General features: G+C 39.9%; 1 non-coding gene across 1 annotated transcript; it reads left to right on the forward strand.

Moving 5' to 3' along the window:
- Positions 1-256: 256 nt before the first annotated feature.
- On the forward strand, positions 257-363 carry LOC121205593 (small nucleolar RNA R71). Its single transcript, XR_005900669.1, has one exon. It is a non-coding gene; the product is annotated as a small nucleolar RNA R71 (small nucleolar RNA).
- Positions 364-20380: the final 20017 nt, after the last annotated feature.

Genomic DNA, 20380 nt, shown 5'->3' on the forward strand with positions numbered 1-20380 from the left:
AAGCATAGAAGACATAAATGATACCTGGGCTGCCAAAGAATTAAGCGCATCAACTTCATGTATTCCTGCTACTCATATTCTTGAGTCTGCTCGGTTGTTTGGCCACGGATAGTTATTGCTGGCAATTCTTTCAATAATCTCGTAAGCATCATTATAAGGCTTAGAAAGAAGGGCTCCATTTGTTGAAGCATCAACCATCATTCTAGTATGAATATTGAGACAGGTATATAAAGTCTCCATTTGAATGCAACAAGGAATGCCGTGATAATGGCACTTTTGTAATAACTCTTTGAATTGCTCAGATGCCTCATATAAAGATTCTTTGTCATGTTGCTGAAATAAAGTGATTTCATTTCAGATTTTGGTGGTTAAAGATGGAGGGAAATATTTCATTAAGAAATGTTCAACCAACTCTTGCCATGTAGTTATGGAATCGGATCGTAGGGAGTTCAACCACGCGCCTGCTTTATCTCTTAAGAAGTATGGAAATAATCTCAGTCTCAAGGCATTCTCGTCACCCCGACCAATTTAAATGAGTCACTCACTTCCATGAATAGTTGAAGATGAAGATCTGGATCTTCAGTAGGAATCCCACTAAATTGACCCATATTTTGCAACATTTGAAACATGACTGGATTCAACTCGAATTGTTATGCCTCAATTTTAGGTCTTCTAATACTCGAATTAAGCTTGTTGAATAGCAGAATGGCATATTGTTGAATGGCACAGTTTCTATCATTGGCATCAATGATCAGATTGTGAGTATTAGAAGCGAACGTTCCTCTTGGGTTTTGGTTTGGATTTTCAAAATTCATCTCTTCGATCCTTCTTTAGTTTGCTTGTCTTCTCCTTTGTTAGAAAATCCTTTCAATTTTAGAGTTTACGAAGAGTAAGTCAATAATTTGATCAATATTCATAAACAACTGAAACAAACATAAAAAAAATAGAATTAAAATTTAACAGAAAAAAGACTAAAATGCAAAATTAACAATTTCACAAATAATGTCTTTTAAAACTGTAGAAGCTCGTTTTTAGTGAAATCAGAATAGTGGCTTCGGGACCACAAATCTGAGTTAGAAAAAAAATTATTTTAATATTATTGTGTGACAGCCCTAAAGTGACCCTAGTCGGAAAGCGGTCTCGGGACCGCTAGACCGAGTCACCAAATTATTTGAATGTGATAATTATTGCCTAAAATATGTGAATATAAATGTGTGAAAGTTTTAAGCTTCGATTTAGTTAATTGCATGTGAATTTAGTTGATAGGACTTATGTGAGAAAATTTAGAAATGTGCTAGGCAAATGCAAGTGGCCTAATAGTGCATGTAATCAAAGGGGTGGACTTGCATGTCAATTTCCCCCCATTTAAGTACTAGTGGCCGGCCATGACAAAGGATGATGGGCAAAACATGTCATGAAACATGTTGTGTTAATGGAAAAATAAAATAAGACGCATGGGCAAAACATGTCATGAAACATGTTGTGTTAATGGAAGAATAAAATAAGAAGCATGGGCAAAACATGTCATGAAACATGTTGTGTTAATGGAAGAATAAAATAAGAAGCATGGGCAATAAACTAATAAGAAATTGAAGGAAGAAAACAAAGAGAAAAAAATGTGTTCATCATTCTCATGCATGACCAAAAAAAAAAAGAAGAGAAAAGCTCTCATGTTGTTCTTGGCCGAATAGGAGAAAGAAAAAGAAGGAAAAAGAGCTTTGAGGAAATCGGCTATGGTGGTTTGATAGACTAAGGTATGTTTGATGATGTTCCATGAGATGCATGCATGTTTTAGTAGTTAGCTTGAGTTCTAAATAGCCCATGGTTCAAATCTTTACTATGTCATGGAGATGATATTCGGCCAAGGTGGATTGGTGTTGATATCATTTGCATGCTAAAAGTGAAGCTTTGTAATGGTGCATGTGATGGTGGATTGATGATTCTTGAATCTTCTTTTTAGCATTTTTGAGTGAGACATTAAGTTCTTTGTTTAACCATGACCAAAAATTGAAATGGTATGGTGTTGTGAAGCAATCGGCCCCAACATAGACATGTATGTTCGGCCACATGAATAAGTACATAAGTTATGTGTATGTTCGGCCATAGGTAGCCTATTGATGGCTTTAGCTTGACTTAGAAAATTCGGCTAAGGGGAAATATTAGCTAGTATGTTGAATTCGATTCGTGATTTCGTACATATGTGACTCTAGTGTCTAATGTATATATGGGCTAAGTACCTTGAGCTTCTCTTTTGATGTTCGAATGAATTGTATTAAATTGCTTGATGTGATTAAAAATGCGTATGACCATTGTGTATTTGAGCTAAAAGGTGGCCATATGACCTATCAAACTCCTTGTCATATTCGGCCATAAGCTAGCAAAATGAGACTTTAATGAGTTAAATTTGTTTGAATTAAGCTCAAGAGCAAAGGGGAACTAAATCCGATAAAAGGAAGGAAAAAGTGGTCGAATAGCCGTCGAAACCGTTCGACAACATCCGAGGTAAGTTCTTGAGTAATAGAGCTTAAATTATTATTTTATTAGATCATGTTTTAAGCAAATCAAAATCGCGCTCTTTGTGTGTGGCTATTGAGCCGAAATGGCAAGAGTGATAAGTGTCTTGTGTTTGAGTTTTGCTAATGAAAATGAAATACGAATGTGTCATGATTTATTGTTAAATGTGCATGGTTATTCGAATGATGTCCGGGCTAAGTCCCGAAGGCTTTGTGCTAAGTGACCATATCTGGACTAAGATCCGAAGGCATTTGTGCGAGATACTAATTCCGGGCTAAGCCCGAAGGCATTGGTGCGAGTTACTAAATCCGGGTTAAGTCCCGAAGGCATTTGTGCGAGTTACTAAATCCGGGTTAAGTCCCGAAGGCATTTGTGCGAGTTACTATAACCGGGCTATGTCCCGAAGGCATTTGAACGAGTAGCTATATCCGGTTAAATTCCGAAGGTACGTGATTTGGGAATGAATGATCTTGCTGTAAAAATTTCAGTTAATACGCTTGTAACATCCCAACATTGAGGTATGTTTCGTATGTGCTTTGAATTAGTTGAGCCCTTACAAATAAGTATTCGCTCAGTTGATAAATGAGCTACCGGCCTTTGGCTAAGTTGATCTTTGTGTATGAATATAAGGGTTGGTAATGTGAAGTAAGTATGATATTGAAAATTTGTGCATATGAAATTATCCGTTTAGCTACATGAATGCTATACTTTGGTTGTGTCTAAATTCTTTGCTCAAAACTTACTAAGCATTTATTGCTTACTCCGTTTCTTTGATTCTCTGTTTTATAGATTTTGGTTCTTCAGCTATCGGACTCGGGATTTTGAAGTCGAAGTCGCCCACACTATCAAAGCCCCCTTTTGGTACAATTTTGGTTGAACTTCGAAATGGCATGTATAGGACTACCCTTTTTGTTGTGGGTCATGGACCCTTTGGATTTATATAATTTTGGATAGCCATGCGAAAATGGCTTATATATGTTTGAGCATAATGTTATAATCATTTGGTATGGATATGCTTAACAAGGATTGGCCATGGGAATGGTTAATCACTATCATAATTTGTGCTATTTATGCTAAAAGGGCTAGTTGAATCATGGAAACTATGAAATAGGTAAAGTCTACCTTAAAGGCAGATGCTGACAGCAGCAGTGATGTGGATGTGAAAAATCACTAAAAATAGTAGGAATGGAATTAAATAGTGAATAAATTATGTAAGCGAACCTTGATGAATCTATTTTCATAGGAAAGTAACGAAACGATCATATGGACAGTATGTTAAGAGATATTCAGGTTCTCGTGAGACAGGGCCAGAACGGTTTTTGGATTCCCTGTTCCGACTTTGGAAATTCATTATAAATTAACCAGAGATAATTAGGAGTCATTCAATATATGTATAGATTCCTCTCTGAGTCTAGTTTCTATAGAAACAAACGACATCAGTATTGAAGCTCTGTGCAGGGAGATATCCAAATCGTAATGCATGAAGGTCAGTGTAGTCGCACCCTGTAAAAGGGGAAAATTTAACTAATAAACTGTACTAATTGGCCTGACCAAAAATTCTAGAAAAAAATATGTAGATGGGCATATGAGTCTAGTTTCAGGGAAAAATTATGAAACTGATTTTCGAGTTGTGAAACTCAAGATATGATTTTTAAGGTGACAGTGACGCAGTTAGCCAACTGCCCGGAAATTTTTAAAATGGACTGCGATAGTAAGCGAATTTAGTCTGTGAACCCCTCGTGTCCGACTCCGGCAACGGTCTCGGGTACGGGGTGTTACATATTGCATGGTCTGCATCATGATAGGAAAGACATGAAAATTTTTCTAAGAAAATTTTACCCATTTTGTGTTTAATTAGAAAGAAAGGACCAAATTGCATAAAGTTCAAAATTTAAATTTTAGTAGCTAGAAGGATTAAATAGCTATGAAATTCAAAATTTGAGGTCCTTACATGGTAATTAGACCATTAAGAAAAGATAGTAGGTATTTTTGATGATTCATCCATGGAAAATTAGAAAAAGAAAAGAACTAAATTGGAAATTAAAAAAATAAAAGATGATAAATTAAATAAATAAATAATATCATCATTTTATATCATCTTCTTCCCCAAATTCTATGGAAACCCTAGGAAAGAGAAAGAAAATCAAACAAGCTTAATTGGGTAAGTAATCTTGTCCAATTTTTAGTAATTTTTATGTTTTTGAGATCGGAATAACGTAATCTAGCAATTTTGGGCATCAATTTGTAAAGATATCAAAGTGTTAAAATTTTATGATGGAAGCGTATGCTGAAATTTTGAAATTTATGGTAGAAAATGAAATATTATTGATAGATAAACAACTTTTGTAAAGGAAATTTCCATGAAATTGTGATTTAGGGACTAAAGATGTAAAATTCACGAAAAATTTCTGATTTTTTTGAAATACATGGGATATAAATGTTATATGTACAAATTGATTAGGCTTGGAATAAGGATTAAATTGCATGAATTTTATTTTCCGAGCCTAGGGACGAAATTAGAATTTATCAAAAGTATAGGGGCAAAAAGTAATTTTGCCTAATATGTGAATTGAATAAAATTGAATGTGAATTTTATCAAATTAATGTTAAATTCATTTATATAGATCCATATTACTCAAATACGAAGTTAAATCGAGGAAAAGAAAAAGTATTGGATTAGTTGATCCTTGTTTATGAATGTTTATCGAGGTAAGTTCGTGTAACTAAATTGTGTATTTATATGTTTTAAATTGAATGATATGTATGTGAATTGTATTATTGTTATGAATATGATATTAGTCTTGTGACAGCCCAAAATTGACCCTAGTCGGGAAGTGGTTTCGAGACCGCTAAACCGAGTCACCGAAATGTTTGAATGTGATACTTATTGTCTAGAATATGTAATTATGAATGTGTGAAAATTTCAAGCTTCAATTTGGTTGATTTCATGTGAATTTAGTCAATAGGACTTATGTGAGAAAATTCTAAAATGTGATAGGTCAATGTGTGAGGACCTATTAGTGCATGTGGACAAAGGGGGGACTTGCATGTCAAATTCCCCCCCTACTAGTAGTGGCCGGCCATGACAAGCATGGTAGACCAAGTTTGATGGCCAAGACATGTCATAGACATGTTTTGTTGGTGCATCATGGGTGGAAAAAAATAAAATAATAGGCATGGAAATTAAATAATGAAAAGGAGTATGATGAATACACAAAAAAAAAGTGTGTAGTTGACTCTTTTCCCCCCCCCATTGCCGTGAGCTAAAGAAAAGAGAGGAGAAGATCTTTGTTCATCCTTTTCTCACCTTCATTTAGCCTAAATTAGAAAGAAAAACAAAGAAAAAAATTTTCTCATCCTTTGGTTCATCCTTGGCCAAAAATTTTAAGGAGGAAAGAAGAAGAAAGGTGAAGAGATTCGGCCATGCATGTAGCTAGGCTAAGGTATGTTTGATGATGTTCCATGAGATGCATGCATGTTTTAGTTGTTAGCTTGAGTTCTACCTAGCCCATGGTCTAAATCTTGCTATGTGATGGAATTGGCACTTGACCATGGATGCATCATTCTTGGTTGGTGTTTGATGTTGTGGTGATGAGGCATGAGGATGAGTTAAGATTCGGCCTAGGTGGAGGTTGTGTTAATGCCATTGCATGCAAAATATGAAGCTTGTTAATGATGCATGTGATGATGGCTTGATGATTCTTGAACCTCCTTTTTAGCATTTTTGTGTGAGCACATATGTGCATTGGTTGCTAAATGGAGAAGAATCGGCTAGCAAGATGTGTGCTAAGGCCGAATGTAACTTTGCATGTTAATGAGCAATGCATGTGTTAAATTGATGAAAAGGGGGAGGATGCTTTACTAGTGTGTATATGTGTGTATTAAGTGTTGAAATCGACCCCAAAAATAGACATGCATATTCGGCCAAGGGGAAAGAAATTAGCTAATATGTTGTGTTGATGCATGATTTTTGCATGTATGAGACTTTAATGTCTAATGTATAAATATGGGCTAAGTGCCTTGTGTTCATCTTTTTGATGCCTAAATGATGAAATCAATTTATTTGTTTAATTAAGCTCAAGAGCAAAGGGGAAATAAATCCGATAAAGGGAAGGAAAAAGTGGTTGAATAGCTAGCGGAATCGTTCGACAACACCCGAGGTAAGTTCTTGAGTAAGAGAGCTTAAATTACGATGTGATTAAATCGTGCTCTATGTGTGGCTATTGAGCCGAATGTGCAAGGACGATATGTGCCTTGTGTTTGAGTTTCGCAAATGAAAATGAAATATGAATGTGCCATGAATTATTGTTAGATGTGCATGATTAATTGAATGCTGTCCGGGCTAAGTCCCGAAGGCTTTGTGCTAAGTGAATATATCCGGACTAAGATCCGAAGGCATTTGTACGAGATACAAATTCCGGGTTAAGCCCCGAAGGCCTTTGTGCGAGATACTAAATCCGAGTTAAGTCCCGAAGGCATTCGTGCGAGTTATTAAATCCGGGTTATGTCCCGAAGGCATTGTGTGAGTTACTAAAACCGGGCTATGTCCCGAAGGCATTTGAACGAGGAGCTATATCCGGTTAAATCCCGAAGGTACGTGATTTGGTAATGAATGAGCTTGCTGTAAAATTCCAGCGAATACTCGAAAAACATCCCAATATGGGGATATGTTACGTATGTGTTGAATTTAATCGAGCCCTTACAAATAAATGTTCGCTCAGTTGATAAACGAGCTACCGGCCTTCGGCTAAGTTAGTCTATTGTGTATGTACATAAGGGTTGTTAATGTTGTGAAGCAAGTTTGATATCGGTAAATTGCGTATTATGAAATATTCCGTTTAGCTAAATGTGTGTTATTCTTTGTTTATGCTGGAATTCCTTGCTCAAAACTTACTAAGCATAAATTGCTTACTCGTTACACTGCTCCTCTGTTTTATAGATTTTTGGTTCTCCAGCTATCGGACTCGGGATCTTGAAGTCAAAGTCGCCCACACTATCAAAGGCTCTTTTGGGTACTATTTTGGTTGAATTTTGATATGGCATGTATAGGACTACCCATTGTTGTTTCTCGAGTACTTTATGAAATGTATAAGTGTACAGCCATGCGAAAATGGCTTGTAGAAGTGGAGTATGGCATTAGACCATTCGTGTTTATGAATGTATAGATGGTTTCATGATGTAACTATAGTTGGAATGGAAGTGTTGAGCAAATGATCAGCCATTGGAATGGCTAAGTATGATCATATGTGGGCATATGTATGACAAGGCCCTAGTTGGTCCATGAAACCCCGAAAATAGGTAAGGTTTACTTTGAAAACAGAGGCTGACAGCAGCAGTGGTGTGGATTGGAAAAATCACAAGAATTCGTAGGAGTGGAATTAAATAGCGAATAAATTATGTAATCGAACCTTGATGAATCTTCTTTCATATGAAAGTAACGAGACAATCATATGAACAGTACAGTAAGAGATATTCGGGTTCTTGTGGAACAGGGCCAGAACAGTTTCTGGATTCCCTGTTCCGACTTTGGAAATTAACTATAAATTGACCAGAGATAATTAGGGGTCATACCATATATGTATGGATTCCTCTCTGAGTCTAGTTTCCATAGAAACAAACGGAATCAGTATTGAAGTTCTGTGCAGAGAGATATCCAAGTCGTAATGGGAAAAGGTCAGTGTAGTCGACCCCTGTAACATGGGAGACTTTGACTAATAAACTGTACTAATTGGCCCGACCAAAAATTCTAGAAAAAAATACATAGGTGGGGACATGAGTCTAGTTTCAGGGAAAAATCACAAAACTGATTTTCGAGTTGTGAAACTCAAGATATGATTTTTGAAGCGACTAGTACTCAGACTGGGCAGTGTCTGGAAAAATTTTTCAAAGTTTGTTAACATCTCGTGTCCGACTCCGGTGTCGGTCTCGGGTTCGGGGTGTTACATTAAATTGGTATCAGAGCTACGGTTTAGTCGATTCTAGGACTACCGTAATGTGTTGGGTCTAGCTATACATGCCATTTTATGTGATTACTTGATAGTGTGGTGATTTCTGACAATTGTAAATGTGTTTATAGTAATGGATCCCGATCGTGACCGATGTTAAGATATGATACGAACTAATCTTTTATTAAAACTCTTGAAAACTTCAGTACAAAGTTGCTGTTTATTTATAGAGCAGGAAGGTTAAACTGCACTAACTGACTTTAACAACAGACGTAATAGTTTGTTTATTAACTAACTAGTTAACTGATTATAGTTATAACATTCTCCTGGTTCGGTTTGAATTTTTCACTTTGATCACACAGTTGAACTTTTAAATCCTGTCGAAAACCAGCAAACTGCTTTGGAGGTATGGGTTTTGTGAGAACATCAGCTATCTGTCTTGCAGAGGGAACAAAATTGACCTGGAGAGCTCCTGCAGTAACTTTTTCTCGTATGAAATGATGGTCAATCTCGACGTGCTTCATGCGTGCATGATGGGTTGGATTGGCGGCCATGGAGACAGTAGACCATAATAACTCAGCAACGCAATTAGCCAAACTGCGATACTCAGCCTCAGAAGTTGACCGAGATACAACTGATTGCTTTTTAGAGCACCATGCAACTGGATTGGGACCAAGGTAAATTACGTACCCCGTGGTGGAACGCCTATCTTCAACCGAGGCAGCCCAATCTGCATCCGAGTAACCCACTAACTCGCACTGCCCTTTGGAAAAAAATAAACCATGGTCCATAGTCCCAATGAGATATCTCAGAACACGTTTTACTGCTTTCCAATGATCATCACTAGGAGAGTTCATATATTGACTTAGCTTGTTGACGCAAAAGGCCAAGTCGGGACGTGTAACACACAAATATTGAAGCATGCCAACTATGCTTCGATATAGCTGACCATCAGCAAACAATGAATGACCATCAGATGTAACAAGTTTTTGGTTACTCACCATGGGTGTTGGAGTGGATGCAGCTCCTGTCATCTCCGTTTTCTGAAGAATCTCTGAAACATACTTTCTTTGACTGAGGAACAGTCCCTGAGTTGTGTGATGAACCTCAATCCCTAAGAAGTAGTTCAGTTGCCCCATATCTTTGAGTGCAAATTTTTCGTGCAGTAAGCGAACAACAGTGTCTATCTCCTCATCAGAACTCCCTGTGATTACAATATCATCAACATATGCCATAAGCAGTAATAGATGTCCACCAGATGAGCGAATGAACAAAGATGGATCTGCTTTTGAAGCCCGAAAACCAAGATGAGAAACAAGATGCTGTTTGAGTGTCTGAAACCAAGCACGAGGGGCTTGTTTCAGCCCGTAAAGCGCTTTGGTCAGTCTGCACACAAGTGTCTGCCCATTAGCTCCTTTTATTTCAAACCCAGGAGGTTGAGCCATATATATCTCCTCTGTCAGATCACCATTAAGAAAAGCGTTATTCACGTCAACTTGCCTTAGAACCCAGCCATGCATGACTGCAATAGATAAAACAGTTCTAATTGTTGCTGCTTTAACAACGGGGCTAAATGTGTCTCGAAAATCAAAACCCGGGTGTTGAGAAAACCCTTTGGCCACCAACCGCGCCTTATACCGCTCCACAGTGCCATCAGCCCGCTTTTTGACCTTAAAAAGCCATTTGCAGCCAATAATCTTTCGATTGTCAGGGAGAGGGCAGAGATCCCACGTCTTGTTGCGAAGTAGGGCCTGTAACTCCTCTTGAACAGCAGTTTGCCAGCAGCCATGTTGCATGGCATCATGAATATTAGTAGGAGTCTTTGGAACCTCATGACTAACACTACTAAGATATGCCTTTGGTTTATAAATACCCGCTTTGCTTCTGGTAGTCATTGCATGTGAGTTTACAGGCAACGAACTAGGTTCAGTAGGAATAGTAGGGCCAACTGAAGACTGGTGTAAGCTGGTATGTAACCGAGAACCATGATCTGAATTAGTGCTGTCAGAAAGCAAATTATTACTGAAGGAGACCATTGGACTGTGCTGTCGAGCTAAAGTATTACAAGGCTCAGGTAAAACTGATGTAGTGGATGGAGCTGAAACAGTTGGGCTGGAATGAAGAACCAGCAACTTGGAGCTAGAAACAGAAGCAGGAGGTTGAGCAACTGTTGTCTGGGAGGGAGACTGTTTGAACGGAAACTCTCCTTCATGAAAAGTAACATGGCGAGAGATATACACCCGACCATCAACTGCCTGACAACGATAGCCTTTATGACTAGGGGAATACCCTAGAAATGTACATGGACTGGATCTAAACTGCAACTTGGAGTTATTAAATGGCCGTAGATTAGGAAAACACAAGCAACCAAATACCCGTAGAAAACAATAGTTGGGACGCTCATGAAACAACTTTTCATAAGGGGATACCCCTAAGGGAGAAGTAGGCAACCTGTTCACCAAGAAAACAGCACTAGAAAACGCATCATTCCAGTAGGTGATGGGTAGACTTGCGTGAGCCATCATAGAGAGACCGGTTTCAACAACTTGCCTGTGTTTGCGCTCTACCAGACCATTCTGTTGAGACGTATATGGGCATGTGACACGTCGAATAATACCATGATGTAACAAATAACCAGCCAAAGATTGAAACTCTCCACCACCATCAGTTTGCAAAGCTTTCAACTTGCACCCAAGAAGCCGTTCAGCTTGTCTATGAAAAAGAGGAAACACACTCAGAACATCAGACTTTCTTTTAAGAAAATATATCCACGTATATCTTGAATAGGCATCTGTGAAAGCAACATAGTAGCGAAAGCCATTTGATGTGACTGGAGCAGGTCCCCAAACATCAGCAGCTACTAGTTGTAATGGGGCAGTGTATTCAGAATTAGAGTGTGCAAAAGGTTGCTTGCGTTCCTTCCCTAAATGACAAGCAACACAACAAGCAGTATTTTTATTTTCAACAACTGAGATATTACATTGAGTCAACGCTTTTTTAAGCGTGGCATTACAGGGATGCCCTAGTCTATAATGCCAAACATCAAGTGGTACCATAGTGCTGGCAGTTAAACAGTGAGCAGAGTTCATCTTTGAGTCAGAAGCATTCGAGTGTAGCTTGTATAACCCGTCACTTACAGAACCAGCAAGAAGAACCTTTCTCGTCTGTAGATCACGTACTTGGCACTGTGTGGGATAAAACTCAAACATCACATTATTATCCTTGGTAAATTTGGAAACAGAAAGCAAATTCTTTGTTATGCCGGGAACATGCAGCAACGACTTCATAAGCAAAGGTCGTGATCGAGTAATTAAGGATGATTGACCCATTGACATAACAGGAAGAGCGGATCCATTACCCACATAAACTTTACCTGGACCGTTGTACGGTATAGTTTCACTGATTGATGCCCCTGAATTGGTCAGATGATGAGTGGCTCCAGAGTCGGGGTACCAGGCATTATCCGCCACCGTTCCAGGAGTTGTAAGAAAGGCTTGAGACTGTAGAGTTGGAGTGGATGCAGAGACTTGAGACACGTTACCATGCTGTGGAGAGGCAGGAAGAAATGGATTAGACCAGTTAGAAATTTGAGTAGGTGGACAATACCAACCTGAGGAAACATTCGGATTCACTGCAGGTGTAGGGCCGACCCAAGATGGAGTCAGATAACCTGCTCCAAACATACTGAGATTTGCTTGAGGGGCTGAAGAAGGTCTGTAACCTATACTTTTATATGACGCATCGAAGCGATGGTAACACCGATCAACAAGATGCCCGGTCTTCCCACACAACTGACATTGCACTCTTGACCCATACGAACGACCACGCCCACGTCCTCTGTTATTAGAAGAAGGTCGATAATCTGGTGTGGATACATTCTCATTCACAACATTCGGAACCTGACTAGATACTAAATTTGCCGAACTAGGAACCTCACATACGATAACTTGTTGTCGTGTCTCAGCATCAAGAAGAATGGTTGTAACTCCTTGGAGCGTATACGGAACCTGGCTGGAGGTGACAATCGTGATGACGGACTCATACTCAGGTGGCAAGCCATTAAGAATGGCAGTGATGTGCTCATGATCACTAATAATTTCCCCACAGCTCGCAAGACTATCACAATAGGTTTTGATTTTCACAAGAAATTCTTTCATAGAGAGATCTCCTTTCCTTTGTGCATGCAAGGCTCTCCTATACGACATCAACCTAGATGTTGTCTTGCTGCCATACAAAGTAACAATGGCATTCCAGATTTGAGCACTGGAATCCATACCAATAAGATGTGGCAATACACCCGGACTTACAGAAGATAACAGCCAGGAGGCAAGAGCGCAGTCTTGTTGCTCAAACCTGGCAAACTCCGGATTCTCCTGAGGAACCCCACTTTGATCCATAACCTGTTGAGGCGGAGCAGTCGTGCTTAAGTCAAGAAAATGCTGTAGACGATGGGTTTTGAGCGCCAAAAGAATCTGCTGACGCCATAGCAAATAGTTATTATCATCAAGCAATACGCTAATTTTCTTGGTTGCAAAAAAACGACTATCAACAATTCCATCAGCAAGATTAGACACCATTGTATAAGCAGCGGATTGCACACCAGAAGGACTGGAAGGCAGATCCATCAAACACAAAAATAAGAAAAGAAGAAAAAAAAAACTACAAGAAGTAATAAACCTCTGATACCATGTTAAGATATGATACGAACTAATCTTTTATTAAAACTCTTGAAAACTTCAGTACAAAGTTGCTGTTTATTTATAGAGCAGGAAGGTTAAACTGCACTAACTGACTTTAACAACAGACGTAATAGTTTGTTTATTAACTAACTAGTTAACTGATTATAGTTATAACAACCGAGAGGTAGCTGATGATCTTGAGAGTGTAGCGCCTGCTCCCGCACAAGGGACAGTGCCGACAGACTCTCAACCTAATGCTAGTAATCCGAATGATGAAGCTAGACAAGCATTCTATAGCGTGATGAATGATTGGTTCAACCAATACATTCGAACTAATATGGCTGTTCCACAACCTCCATTCCCGACAAATACTACCCCCGCACCTACAATACCACCGGTAACGGACCAAATAAGGTCAAATAAGCCCCCAGTTGACAGAATCCGAAAACATGGGGCTACTGAATTTAAGGCTATGGATAGCGATGATGCCGAGCAAGCTGAATTTTGGCTGGACAACACTATCCGGGTACTCGATGAGCTATCTTGTACACCCGATGAATGCCTAAAGTGTGCTATCTCCTTGCTACGTGATTCTGCCTACTATTGGTGGAGTACTCTGACTTCTGTTGTGCCCCGAGAGCAAGTAACTTGGGAGTTTTTCCAAACTGAGTTTCGGAAAAAGTATATCAGTCAGAGATTTATTGATAAAAAACGGAAGGAATTTCTTGAGCTTAAGCAAGGCTCCATGTCGGTTACTGATTACGAGCGAAAATTTGTTAGACTTAGCAAATACGCTCGGGAATGTGTTTCGTCCGAAGCTATTATGTGTAAACGCTTCGAGGATGGGCTGAATGAAGATATAAAAATGTTCGTTGGCGTTCTTGAAATACGAGAGTTCGTGGTACTTGTTGAACGAGCTTGTAAAGCCGAAGAGCTTAGAAAAGAAAAGCAAAGAGTTGATGAGGGAACTGGAGAGTTTCGTAAAAGATCCTCGGGAAGGTCTCTTCAACAGACATCGAAGAGATTTCGAGATGATGCGGGCCAGTTTAGAGGCACTTCGGGCCTTTTTAGACGAGATCGTGATCGACCCCCTGTGGGTACACGAGGCACTTCGGTCGCCAGTGTTGGGAATGAACGTCGAGATAGAACGAAATGTCGATATTGCGGTAAATGTCATTCGGGGAGTTGTAGATTCCCTGACCGCTCCTGTTACAAGTGCGGATCAGTTGACCACTTCATTAAAGATTGCCCGAGGTTGTTTGAACAGAATGAAAATCAGAGTGGGAAACCGGGTGCTACCACTGCTCGAGGTAGACCATCTGGAAATACAGGCAATGCTAGTGGTGGTCAGAGAGGATCTAGAGATGATATAACCAGATCCGAAGCTCGTGCGCCTGCTAGAGCTTATGCTATACGTGCCCGCGAGGATGCTTCTTCGCCTGATGTTATTACCGGTACATTCACTCTCTTTGATACTAATGTAATTGCTTTGATTGACCCTGGTTCTACTCATTCTTACATATGTGAAACCTTAGCATCCAGTAAGACTTTACCTATTGAGTCTACTGAGTTTGTAATTCGGGTGTCAAATCCCTTGGGTCATTACGTGCTTGTCGACAAAGTGTGTGAGAAATGTCCCCTGGAAATTCGAGGTTCCTGTTTTCCGGCGGACTTGATGCTTTTGCCGTTTGATGAATTTGATGTTATCCTTGGTTTGGATTGGTTGACCGCGCATGATGCGATTGTGAATTGCAAGAGCAAGACTATTGATTTGAGGTGCGCAAATAACGAAGTAGTCCGAATTGAGTCTGCGGACTTGGAGGGGATGCCAGCTGTAATATCAGCAATGTTGGCACAGAAATATGTAAGAAAAGGGTGCGAAGCATACCTTGCGTATGTACTTGATGACAAAGAATTAGAAAAGAAACCTGAATCTGTGCCGGTGGTTTGTGAATACCCGGATGTTTTTCCGGAAGAATTACCGGGTTTACCACCTGTTCGGGAGGTAGAGTTTGGTATTGAGCTTGTACCTGGGACTACGCCGATTTCGATAGCTCCGTATCGTATGGCACCAACCGAGTTAAAGGAGTTGAAAGCTCAGTTGCAAGAACTGACGGATAGAGGTTTCGCTCGACCAAGTTTCTCACCTTGGGGTGCACCAGTATTGTTCGTGAAAAAGAAGGACGGAACCATGAGGTTGTGCATTGACTATCGTCAGCTGAATAAAGTGACGATAAAGAACAAATATCCGTTGCCGCGCATCGATGATTTGTTCGACCAACTGAAGGGAGCCTCAGTGTTCTCAAAAATAGATTTGAGATCGGGCTATTATCAGTTGCGAATTTGAGATTCAGATATTCCTAAAACTGCCTTCAGAACAAGATATGGTCACTACGAATTCTTAGTGATGCCGTTTGGGCTCACTAATGCCCCTGCAGTATTTATGGATTTGATGAATCAGATCTTCAGACCGTATTTGGATCGATTCGTAGTTGTGTTCATTGATGACATTTTGGTCTATTCAAGAGATGAGACCGAACATGCTGAGCATCTGAGGCTAGTGCTGCAAATTTTGCGGGATAAGCAGTTATATGCTAAGTTCAGTAAGTGTGAGTTCTGGTCAAGAGAGGTTAGCTTCTTGGGTCATGTGGTATCCGCGTCGGGTATTCGAGTTGACCCGAACAAAATTTCAGCCATACTTGACTGGAAACCTCCGAGAAATATTACTGAAGTTCGGAGCTTTTTGGGGCTCGCCGGTTATTACCGACGATTTGTGAAAGGTTTCTCGATGATAGCCACACCAATGACGAAGCTACTTCAAAAGGATGTTAAGTTCGAGTGGACGGAGAAATGTCAGAAAAGTTTCGACCAACTGAAAACTCATTTGACTGAAGCTCCAATTTTGGTGCAACCCGAATCAGGTAAAGAGTTTGTCATTTATAGTGACGCATCCCTACTTGGGTTGGGTTGCGTATTGATGCAAAAAGGTCGAGTCGTGGCCTATGCGTCGAGACAATTGAAGCCACACGAGAGGAATTATCCGACCCATGATCTCGAACTAGCTGCCATCGTGTTTGCTTTAAAAATATGGCGACATTATCTGTTTGGTGAGAAGTGCCATGTATTTTCGGATCACAAAAGTCTCAAATATTTGATGACTCAACGAGACTTGAATCTGCGACAAAGACGTTGGCTTGAGTTGTTGAAAGATTACGAGCTTGTCATTGATTACCACCCGGGAAAGGCTAACGTGGTTGCGGACGCCTTAAGCCGGAAGTCATTGTTTGCTTTACGAGCGATGAACGTGCATTTGTCTGTTCTACCAGACAATGTGTTAGTAGCTGAATTAAAAGCTAAACCATTATTGACTCACCAAATTCGTGAAGCTCAGAAAGTCGATGATGAATTGGTTGCAAAACGGGCTAAGTGTTTTCCGAACGAGGAATCGGAGTTTCAAATTGATGATGATGATTGTTTGAGGTTCAGAAATCGTTTGTGTGTTCCAAGGAATTCGGAACTCATTTCGATGATTCTGAACGAAGCCCATTGTAGCCGAATGTCAATTCACCCGGGGAGTACAAAAATGTACAACGATTTGAAACGTCAATTTTGGTGGCATGGTATGAAACGGGACATCTCCGACTTTGTTTTGAGATGTTTAATATGTCAACAAGTGAAAGCGGAACATCAAGTGCCTTCAGGATTACTCCAGCCGATCATGATACCCGAGTGGAAATGGGATCGAGTCACAATGGACTTTGTGTCCGGACTGCCCTTGTCAGCAAGTAAGAAGGATGCGATATGGGTTGTTGTTGATAGACTGACTAAGTCGGCTCATTTCATCCCCGTACGTACGGATATTTCATTGGATAAACTAGCTGAATTGTACGTTTATCAAATTGTGAGATTACACGGGGTACCTGTTTCTATCGTGTCGGATAGAGATCCGAGATTCACCTCACGATTTTGGAAGAAATTGCAAGCAGCTCTGGGTACCAAGCTGCATTTTAGCACTGCTTTTCACCCCCAAACCGATGGTCAATCCGAGCGGATAATTCAGATACTTGAGGATATGTTGAGATGTTGCATCCTTGAGTTCAGTAGTTCATGGGAACGGTATTTACCTTTGATTGAATTCGCTTACAACAATAGTTTTCAATCAAGTATTAAGATGGCACCTTACGAGGCTTTGTACGGTCGTAAATGCCGTACACCATTGTTTTGGATCGAGCTCGGTGAAAGTAAAATTTTCGGAGTTGATTTGATTAAAGATGCTGAACAGAAAGTAAAGGTAATCCGTGAAAGTCTGAAGGTAGCCACGGATCGTCAGAAGTCGTACGCAGACTTGAAACGAAAAGACATCGAGTATCAGGTGGGAGACAAAGTGTTCCTTAAGGTTTCACCTTGGAAAAAGATACTCAGGTTCGGCCGTAAGGGCAAGTTGAGCCCAAGATTCATTGGGCCGTACGAAATCTCCGAACGAGTTGGTCCGGTTGCGTATAGATTGATTTTGCCCCCGGAGCTAGAAAAGATTCATGACGTCTTTCATGTTTCGATGCTTCGACGCTATCGATCTGATCCATCGCATATAATTAGCCCATCAGAGGTTGAAATTCAAGTCGACATGAGCTATGAAGAAGAACCGATGCGTATCCTAGCTCGTGAAGTGAAGGAGTTGCGAAACAAAAGAGTTCCGCTAGTAAAGGTGTTATGGCTCAAAAACGGGATCGAGGAAGCTACTTGGGAGACCGAGAGCTCGATGAAAGAACGATACCCAAACCTATTTACCGGTAAGATTTTCGGGGACGAAAATTTCTTAAGTGGGGGAGAGTTGTGACAGCCCAAAATTGACCCTAGTCGGGAAGTGGTTTCGGGACCGCTAAACCGAGTCACCGAAATGTTTGAATGTGATACTTATTGTCTAGAATATGTAATTATGAATGTGTGAAAATTTCAAGCTTCAATTTGGTTGATTTCATGTGAATTTAGTCAATAGGACTTATGTGAGAAAATTCTAAAATGTGATAGGTCAATGTGTGAGGACCTATTAGTGCATGTGGACAAAGGGGGGACTTGCATGTCAAATTCCCCCCTACTAGTAGTGGACGGCCATGACAAGCATGGTAGACCAAGTTTGATGGCCAAGACATGTCATAGACATGTTTTGTTGGTGCATCATGGGTGGAAAAAAATAAAATAATAGGCATGGAAATTAAATAATGAAAAGGAGTATGATGAATACACAAAAAAAAAGTGTGTAGTTGACTCTTTTCCCCCCCCATTGCCGTGAGCTAAAGAAAAGAGAGGAGAAGATCTTTGTTCATCCTTTTCTCACCTTCATTTAGCCTAAATTAGAAAGAAAAACAAAGAAAAAAATTTTCTCATCCTTTGGTTCATCCTTGGCCAAAAATTTTAAGGAGGAAAGAAGAAGAAAGGTGAAGAGATTCGGCCATGCATGTAGCTAGGCTAAGGTATGTTTGATGATGTTCCATGAGATGCATGCATGTTTTAGTTGTTAGCTTGAGTTCTACCTAGCCCATGGTCTAAATCTTGCTATGTGATGGAATTGGCACTTGACCATGGATGCATCATTCTTGGTTGGTGTTTGATGTTGTGGTGATGAGGCATGAGGATGAGTTAAGATTCGGCCTAGGTGGAGGTTGTGTTAATGCCATTGCATGCAAAATATGAAGCTTGTTAATGATGCATGTGATGATGGCTTGATGATTCTTGAACCTCCTTTTTAGCATTTTTGTGTGAGCACATATGTGCATTGGTTGCTAAATAGAGAAGAATCGGCTAGCAAGATGTGTGCTAAGGCCGAATGTAACTTTGCATGTTAATGAGCAATGCATGTGTTAAATTGATGAAAAGGGGGAGGATGCTTTACTAGTGTGTATATGTGTGTATTAAGTGTTGAAATCGACCCCAAAAATAGACATGCATATTCGGCCAAGGGGAAAGAAATTAGCTAATATGTTGTGTTGATGCATGATTTTTGCATGTATGAGACTTTAATGTCTAATGTATAAATATGGGCTAAGTGCCTTGTGTTCATCTTTTTGATGCCTAAATGATGAAATCAATTTATTTGTTTAATTAAGCTCAAGAGCAAAGGGGAAATAAATCCGATAAAGGGAAGGAAAAAGTGGTTGAATAGCTAGCGGAATCGTTCGACAACACCCGAGGTAAGTTCTTGAGTAAGAGAGCTTAAATTACGATGTGATTAAATCGTGCTCTATGTGTGGCTATTGAGCCGAATGTGCAAGGACGATATGTGCCTTGTGTTTGAGTTTCGCAAATGAAAATGAAATATGAATGTGCCATGAATTATTGTTAGATGTGCATGATTAATTGAATGCTGTCCGGGCTAAGTCCCGAAGGCTTTGTGCTAAGTGAATATATCCGGACTAGGATCCGAAGGCATTTGTACGAGATACAAATTCCGGGTTAAGCCCCGAAGGCCTTTGTGCGAGATACTAAATCCGGGTTAAGTCCCGAAGGCATTCGTGCGAGTTATTAAATCCGGGTTATGTCCCGAAGGCATTGTGTGAGTTACTAAAACCGGGCTATGTCCCGAAGGCATTTGAACGAGGAGCTATATCCGGTTAAATCCCGAAGGTACGTGATTTGGTAATGAATGAGCTTGCTGTAAAATTCCAGCGAATACTCGAAAAACATCCCAATATGGGGATATGTTACGTATGTGTTGAATTTAATCGAGCCCTTACAAATAAATGTTCGCTCAGTTGATAAACGAGCTACCGGCCTTCGGCTAAGTTAGTCTATTGTGTATGTACATAAGGGTTGTTAATGTTGTGAAGCAAGTTTGATATCGGTAAATTGCGTATTATGAAATATTCCGTTTAGCTAAATGTGTGTTATTCTTTGTTTATGCTGGAATTCCTTGCTCAAAACTTACTAAGCATAAATTGCTTACTCGTTACACTGCTCCTCTGTTTTATAGATTTTTGGTTCTCCAGCTATCGGACTCGGGATCTTGAAGTCAAAGTCGCCCACACTATCAAAGGCTCTTTTGGGTACTATTTTGGTTGAATTTTGATATGGCATGTATAGGACTACCCATTGTTGTTTCTCGAGTACTTTATGAAATGTATAAGTGTACAGCCATGCGAAAATGGCTTGTAGAAGTGGAGTATGGCATTAGACCATTCGTGTTTATGAATGTATAGATGGTTTCATGATGTAACTATAGTTGGAATGGAAGTGTTGAGCAAATGA

The sequence above is a fragment of the Gossypium hirsutum genome, chromosome A08 (assembly GCF_007990345.1).
Source record: "Gossypium hirsutum isolate 1008001.06 chromosome A08, Gossypium_hirsutum_v2.1, whole genome shotgun sequence".
Classification (NCBI taxonomy): domain Eukaryota; kingdom Viridiplantae; phylum Streptophyta; class Magnoliopsida; order Malvales; family Malvaceae; genus Gossypium; species Gossypium hirsutum.